The sequence below is a fragment of the Prionailurus viverrinus genome, chromosome C1 (genome assembly GCF_022837055.1).
Source record: "Prionailurus viverrinus isolate Anna chromosome C1, UM_Priviv_1.0, whole genome shotgun sequence".
NCBI classification, from domain to species: domain Eukaryota; kingdom Metazoa; phylum Chordata; class Mammalia; order Carnivora; family Felidae; genus Prionailurus; species Prionailurus viverrinus.
The window spans coordinates 66,321,679-66,329,744 of NC_062568.1; the positions used below are offsets into that span (position 1 = coordinate 66,321,679).

At 37.9% G+C, this 8,066-nt stretch overlaps 1 protein-coding gene across 2 annotated transcripts in view; it reads right to left on the reverse strand.

Annotated features, from left to right (window-relative positions):
• PSMD14 (proteasome 26S subunit, non-ATPase 14) overlaps window positions 1-7,664 on the reverse strand; it is a 97,372-nt gene extending 89,708 nt beyond the window's left edge. The window contains exons 1-3 of one of the 2 annotated variants that reach the window (XM_047870489.1): window positions 7,356-7,664; window positions 3,495-3,544; window positions 1,005-1,128 (exon numbers count right to left, since the gene is read on the reverse strand). The gene's annotated coding sequence lies outside the window, so the exon portion shown is untranslated. The remainder of the gene's footprint in view (window positions 1-1,004; window positions 1,129-3,494; window positions 3,545-7,355) is intronic. The other variant, XM_047870487.1, reaches the window with a different exon arrangement.
• Between the last annotated feature and the right edge of the window lie 402 nt (window positions 7,665-8,066).

Here is an 8,066-nt window from a genome sequence, read left to right on the forward strand (position 1 = left end):
GTCCCTACCACCACGCAAAGATAGAATTCCAACTTCTAATGGCATAAACTAGTTGTTTTTGAATTTTATATAAACAATTTATAAACAACTTTATATCAACAAGTCTGTCAGATTCACAATGGATAAATTCACTTTAAAAAAAGAAAGGCACACAAGAAAACTTGATAGTCCAGATAAAATTTCTGCTTTACAACGTTAACACATCCTCCTAATAGCAACATTTACAAACAAAATCTCCATCAAATTCTCATTAAAATTCCTCAACTCAAATATAGCATTCAATACATGGCACTTTTTAAAGTCTATAAACGGGGGGTGGGGGGAACGTGAATATTTTAAAATATTAAAGACATTTCTCTAGAATATATTACCAAAGGAAAAAATTCTTTTGTACCATTTCTAGCTTATAAACTTAAAGAAGAAATGGTAAGAAAACTAATAACATACAGTATACTTTAGACATTATATACATTCCAGGCCAAAGTCGATTCCCAGCTGTGTTCAGTTTATCTATTTCCCCTGTGTTGTTTCTGATGACTTTACACAGACTCCAGATGCTGTGAATATACATGAGCGATGTGGGGAGCAGAGGGAAAGAAAATCTGGCAGGTCAAATTTGTGTTTTTAGCAAAATTAGATGTCTCAGCAAACAGGAAAAAATATTTAACAAACTAAAACAGTTTAGATAACATAATGAGATTTAATAAAAATATTAACATTTGGAAATGAAATACATTGATAAAGGTTCTAAATCACACTACTTTTTTAAAAAATTTTAATGTTTATGTACTTATCTAAGAGTTTATAGAAAGCAAATAAGAACAAAAATGCTAGTTATCTAAATGACTTTCATGAGCTCTTAAATCTGGTCATCTATCACTTATTTATAATTTGATGTATGTTAAAAAAAAAGGATACATTTTCTGTTTTTTTTAAAAGATACATTTTCATATATCATATCCTAAAAACAATAGGCAAAAATTATATACATTCTTAATTCTCACCTGGTCAGCAACTACAATTCTTGTGGTGTTAAGCTCCAATTCGTTGTTTGACAAATTTCTTCTTAAGCTCCTGCTAATACTGACAGGTATAACTTTTCCCAAGTACTTTTTTTCTCTCTCTCTCCTAGAAAAGTAAATAAGATTAAGATATGATTACTTTGAGAACTATGGAGGAAAATATGCCAAGAGCTTTAAACGAAGCAAAATTCCTAAAATTGAAATAGAACTCAAAATTGATTTTTAATCACCAACTTCAGAAGAATATGGAAGAAATCGCATCCCAGAGAGCTACAGAGCAAAGGATTGACCCCACATCCAAATTTTGTTCCTAAGTTTCTTTTTTGAGCAGTTTTAGTTATATGTAAGGATTGACATTTTATGACTTTTAGTCTTTCTAGAGGTGTTTCAAAGACCAGAGAAAACTTACTCATATTTTTAAATAGAACATTCTATTGTGCAATTACTATATAGGTCCACTGCACATTACATACAAACCTATGATGTACTATGGAATCTTAGTAATGTTATTTTTCCTGTATTTCAAAGTTTGCTATTTCATTATCATAGGAATTTGTTTGTCATTTCTTAGTCAATTATTCCCAACTACACCAAAAAGACTAAAAAAAACCCCAAAAAACAAAAAAAAAACAAGAAAATGGAAGAATAAGAATTATCCAAAATGATGCAATAGTGAAATACATTATTGCTATTGCTTCATCCTTCACTTCTTATTGTGCTGTCCAAAGCATTTACCACTTTTCAAAAACACATAAAGGACAAGAGACATCACCTTTGTAGTCTTTTTAGCTTTCATTTGAGCACAGCTAAGAAGTCAGAACTTTGCATATTATACTCATAATGTCCAAGAGAAAACTGACAGAAAAAAAGTTTCGCAATTATTAGAGAATCACAAGGTGAATGTAAAAACAGGTAACATTCTAGTCTCTAACAATAACAATAAAACTGGTGGTATAAGCCAGGGTTTCTTCAGCACTATTGACAGTTAGAACCAAATTTCTTGTTACAGGGGGCTGTCTTGTGCATTACAGGATGTTTTGCAGCATCCCTGGCCTCTACCCATTAGGTACCGTTAATACGTACCAAGTCGTGATAATCAAAAATGTCCCCAGACATTGCCAAATGTCTGCTGGAAGGGCAAAAATCACTCCCAGTTCAGAACCACTGATATAAACAAAATCTCAGGCTATACATCTTCAAATGACAATACCCTAGATCCTCTCGATCTTAAGAACCAATCATCGCTGGAAACAGTTTGGGAACTCTTCAAAAAGTTCAACAAAGAATGATCATATGACCCAGCAATTCCACTCCTAGGTATATATCCAAAAGAACTGAAAATAGGTATTCAAAACAAACTCTTGTACATGCAGATTTATAGCATCACTATTCACAACAGCCCAACGATGGAATCAACCCAAATGTCCATCAAAAGATGGAAGGATAAACAAATTCACATGTTTTTTATATGGAATATTATTAAGCTATAAAAAGGAATGTAGTACCATCACGTTATATTATGAATGAACCTCAAAACATTATGCTATATAAAAGAAGCCATGCACAAAGGTCACAAACTATATGATTTCATTTATATTAAATATCCCAAATATATGAATCCATAGAAAAGGAATGCAGATTAGTGATTGCCAGAGGTTGCAGGAAAGGTGTAAAATGGAGAAACTGCTTAAGGGGTAAGAGATTTTACTTCAGAATGATGGAATCGTTTTGGAACTAGATAGAGATGGGGTAGTTACACAACACTGTGAATGATTTTGGCTCAGGTCATGATCTCACGGTTGCTAAGTTCCAGCCCCGCATCAGGCTCTGTGCTGATAGTGCTGAGCCAGCTTGGGATTCTCTCTTGTCCTCTGTCTCTGCCCCTCCCCTGCTCACTCTCTCTCTCAAAAATAAATAAACATTAAAAAAAAATTTTTTTAAGTAGATCAATGAGTGAACAATATTTCTAAGACTAAAAAAGAAAAACTTTCTCATCCGGTTGGGAATTCAACAAGAAGGACTTCATTACACACTATTTTACAACAAGAACCTGTTTTGCTAAGAGATGTATAATGATGTTGATGAAGCTCATATGTGGACAAATGCTGAAGTGTCCACAAAGATGAACAAAAGTAAACAGATAATGTAGAATGAAAAAAATCATTGGACTAACTCTATTGGTGTTTATAAATCTAAAAGCAAAAAACATTTTGTGAGCAGAGATGATAGCCATCCTCTCTTCAATAAAATTATGAGCTATCAATGTTTTCAAAAGTATTGCAATTGGGAAATGGAAAAGTTCCAGAAATGGATGGTGGTGACAGCTGCACAACGTGAATGTACTTAAAGCCACTATACATCTAAAAATGATTAAAATGATAAATTTTATGTTATGCATACTTTATATGAGGGTTAACATCTATGACTCTGTGTTACAAGTGCCAGGACTCAAATCTTGTTTCTAATACTTACTAGCTCTGTGTCCTGGGGTCAGTTACCTCCCTGAGACTCAGCTTCCTTATCTGCAAAATGGGAATAAGGACAGCATCCACCTTATACAGTTGTTTGGATTAAAGAAGACAATGGACATAAACAACACTTAACATAATGCTTGACATATAGTGAGTAAACAAGGAGTGCTAGCAGCTCTCCTCAGCACCACTTTCCTTAGTATGGCTACAGTTCATACAACAAAGATTTTTCTTCCCACATGCTTTGCCACTTACTGAATTTCAAAACAATAGGTACATTTCACAGTACTAAATGAATTACACTGGAGAAGAGGGACTTGAATTTTGCAGATTTTAGCAAAAGGGTTTATAAAATTAAAGTGTTAAACTATAACATAAAAGACAATACTTCCAATTCTTCAAAATAAAAGCCATACAGGGGCGCCTGGATGGCTTAGTTAAGCGTCAGACTTCTGTGCTGATAGCTCAGAGCCTGGAGCCTGCTTCAGATTCTGTGTCTCCCTCACTCTGCCCGTCCCTCTCTCTCTCTCAAAAATAAGGAAGGAAGGAAGGAAGGAAGGAAGGAAGGAAGGAAGGAAGGAAAGAAGGAAGGAAGGAAGGAAGGAAGGAAGGAAGGAAGGAAGGAAGGAAGGAAAGGCCGGCCATAGAAAACTCCTATGGATCTAAACCAAGTTTTTACACCTACCAAAAAGCAGAGGACCCCAAGAGCTCATTCACGATATGATTAACTTTACTTAAAACATTATCAGATAATATGAACAAAGCGTTTAGCTGTAACTAATATGTCATATATAATGTTTACAATCCAAATTGGTAACAATACAAAATAAGTATCAGTACTTTCAAAAGGTTGTACATCAAAAGTTGATGATTTTCGGGGCACCTAGGTGGCTCAGTCGGTTGGGCATACGACTTTGGCTCAGGTCATGATCTCAGTTAGTGGGTTCAAGCCCCACATCGGGCTCTGAGCTGACAGCTCAGAGCCTGGCGAATGCTTCAGATTCTGTGTCTCCCTCTCTCTCTGCCCCCGCCCCCTGCTCATGTTCTGTCTCTCTCGCTCTCAAAAATAAATAAACATTTAAAAATTTTTTTAATTTTTTTTAAAAAAGTTGATGATTTTCTACTTCTTCATCTCCCTAAGTTAGTATCTGGTTAGAACCTGACACAGTTAGATTGTTTTCCTGATGGAATTAAAATAAATCAATTCTCAAATAATTATAGGAAATGTATGGAACTATGAATAACTCTAAAAACAGATCCTTCAAAACTATCTTAATCCGGATTTGGAATGTGGCAATTTTTTAACTCTTCAATCTTTTCACAAGGGACAAGGGACACCGTTTTCCTAGTAATTCATAAAATTCAACAAATCATGAAGGCCTTAGTTGTTCGAGTTTATCATTGTTTCTTAGTTCAATTTTCATTTTTTACTCCCCAATTTTTTACATTACTTTTCAGACTGATGCTAAATCCTTTACTCCATATTTGTGATCTCACTGTATTTCTAATTCCTCTACTCTGATTTGTGGAAAGTAATTGGAAATGTTTTTTACTTTCTTAAAGGCTTTCTTCAGGGGAAGAAACAGAGTCGATATTAAACTTTTAATTATATAAATAGGATTTTGAAAGCAAGATTTTTCCATTTTAGAACAGTAAAGATGGAACTGTTACAAATATCTTTTCTTGTGCTGTCTCCTAATTACAACTTTCAATTAAACATTCATTAAATACAAGTTTCCCTCTCTTATCCAAAAGCAGAATGTTCCTATGAAAATCTTCCTAAGTGGAAATGGTATAAATCGAAGAAAACAGTTACCATTTAGTAAAAGCGAAAATCCTCTTCAGATTTCTATCTGTTAGCAAAAATGGGTATAATGCAGGTCTTCTGTAAAAGTGAAGTGGGGTAAAGCTAACTTTCAGATAGCAGGGAAAACCTGTACTACTTTGTGCATAAGGTGATACAGAAATAGAGCCACTAAGAAACTCAGTTACCTTTCACTGAAAGAATTTATACTCTATCTGGGGAGGCATGATATAAACCCATAAAAAAATACATATAGTGAAAGGCAGCAGGGTAGAGCCAGAAAGGCTCTGAAGGCTATCATACCTCAATTTGAATCTGGGCTTTATGACCTACTCTCCGTACGATCTGTAAAAAGTTACCTTCTTCTCGTCTCTAGACTTCATCCATAAAATGGGATAATAATCTACCTCTTGCAAATCAGTGTAAGAAAAAATACAAAGCACCTCTTATAGTGCCTGGAACATTTATAAGGTACTCAATAATTACTGCTATTGTTATGATCATCTTAGAGCCAGAAGCGATTATTTAATCCAATTCTCATTTTACAGATGGGGACACCAAAATATCACGAAGCAGGATATGAATGTCAAAGGAGTGCAACAAACCGGGTATATGACAAGTTCATTAGTAATAAATCATGTGAATTTTCAGGTCAGACTTTCAGAAGTGGACACTGAATTATGAAATGAACACTCTATACAATTGAAAACAAAAGCACAATCTCTTGTTACTGATAATCAAACATAGGTTGTCAACCTACATACTAAAAACAAGGTTTACATCACAAGCATAAAAATAAACGCAAAAATAAGCTTTACATTAAAACAGCAAAATATTATTTACCAAGCAACCCTGAGGAGAAAAAACAATCTCCCAAAGTCAACAGGTGAGGCTTCATTGAAAGATGACTTCAAAACTGTTTTCTGACAATATCCAGGGTTTTCACTAAGTATCACTTCACTGAACACAACTTAACTGTAGTTAATGTCCCACTTGTGTTAAATTTGTTTAAAATATATAAACTTTAAATGAGCCAGTTGATAGCCTTACTGGACAAAACAAGAAAGCCACCATTGTGTTAATTATCTCCACTAACATTGTATTCAGTTCTTTTTTGTTATTTCGACATTATAGTGGCTGACTTATTCCTTTACTCATAAACATTAACTTAGTAATAAAAAAACATATTTTTGTAGCAATAAAAAAAAACTTACACCTTAGAACTGCATTTCTATGCTAATTTTTAAGGCTTCTTCCCTGCCTTTCCCATGAATCTTTATCAACTTTTAAGTTACCATTTTTTATTTCAAGACTTTTTCATTCGGTCACCAAATTTACATTCCAACTCTTCAGAAAAGTTTACATTTTTTTCTTCTCTTGACAGACACAAAAGTACGTCCCAAGGAAAAGTTCCAAGAGGTAACACAGAGCAGATTTCTACTTTACTGAAAACAGGAAATGCTACCTATTCACCAACAACTACTCAATTAGGACAAATTGAAAGTAAGCTAAAAAGCATAGCCGAAAAACCACACTTTGCTTTGGAAAGTTTCAAGGCTAAACACCAGTGCATCTCTGGGGTTTTTGTCCGCTTTTTGAAGGGAGCTGAAATCTTAACACTAAGAAAAAAAGGGGTCAAGGCCCATGGGTAGCACAAGTGATAAAGCAAGCATGCCTTCACTGAAAAAGTTAATTTAATTCTCTCCCCCTTGTTTCCTCTGCCTTCTTTGAAGTTTTTCAACACCGGAGTAACTATCAATAGAGCACACACACACACACACACAGAGGCCATACACAAGGATTCTCCTGGTGTCGGGAGAAGAGGGTCCCCCAAATGTGATGAATTCAGCGAAGCAGAAACTCCTGGAAGACGGAGACTACATCCAGAGAGGCCCGAATAACCGGCGAGGAGTACGAAGGAGCCTGGACTCCTCCCTCAGGGCCCAGGCCTCCAGCGGCAACCCGGCTGGGCAACGTGACTCAGGAAGGCGCGGGGCCGGCGGCGGCCTAGCTCGGCTGCCTCCGCGGACCTCCGGGGCCCTGCCTTCCCCGTCTTACCTGAAAGCGGGCGGGGACGGGAGGCCGCGGTCTGGATTCTCGTCTCCCACCTGCGGTGACGCGGAGGCGGCGAAGACGGCAGCAGCTGCAGCGGCGACTCAGACTCCGCCGGGCTCTGGCTCCGCGAACCGGCGATGAATCAGCCCGATTCCATTCAAAAGAGTCGCCCGGGCCTCCGCGGCGAAGCACTTCCGGGTTCACTCCTCTGCTCCGGCTTCCGTTCCCCCGACGGCCAATTGGAGACGGCTCGGGAGTTCGGCGGGCGTCCCGGAGGCCTGCGCCACCCGGACGGCGCGGGCAACCCCGCTTCTCCAGGCGAGGCTGGGAGGGCGGGACGGAAGTTAGCGCCGGCGCCGCTCCCGCCCCTCAGACATTCACCCTTTTCTCCCCCCCACCTTTTTCTCCCCTCCTCTTCGCGTCCAGGCCGCGGTCGAGCTTTGGGACGCCCGCCTACCGGGCCCAGGAGGTGACGGGCTAGGAAATGTAACTACCGGGTTGCAGAAACCAGAACCCCTTTCGTTTGGGTGTTCACCACAGTCCTACTCAAAAACTGAAAGGTTCGTTTGAACTCGGTCATCTGAGAAGCAGAAAAGGGAGGGGTGTAAAGAGAGGGGAAATCGGTCAGGGGTTCTTTTCCACACTGCAGTCTGCCCGCCTCCTTGTTTTCGCCGCTTTCCAGGGATTGGATTTCAAGGAAAACCAACGTTTCCC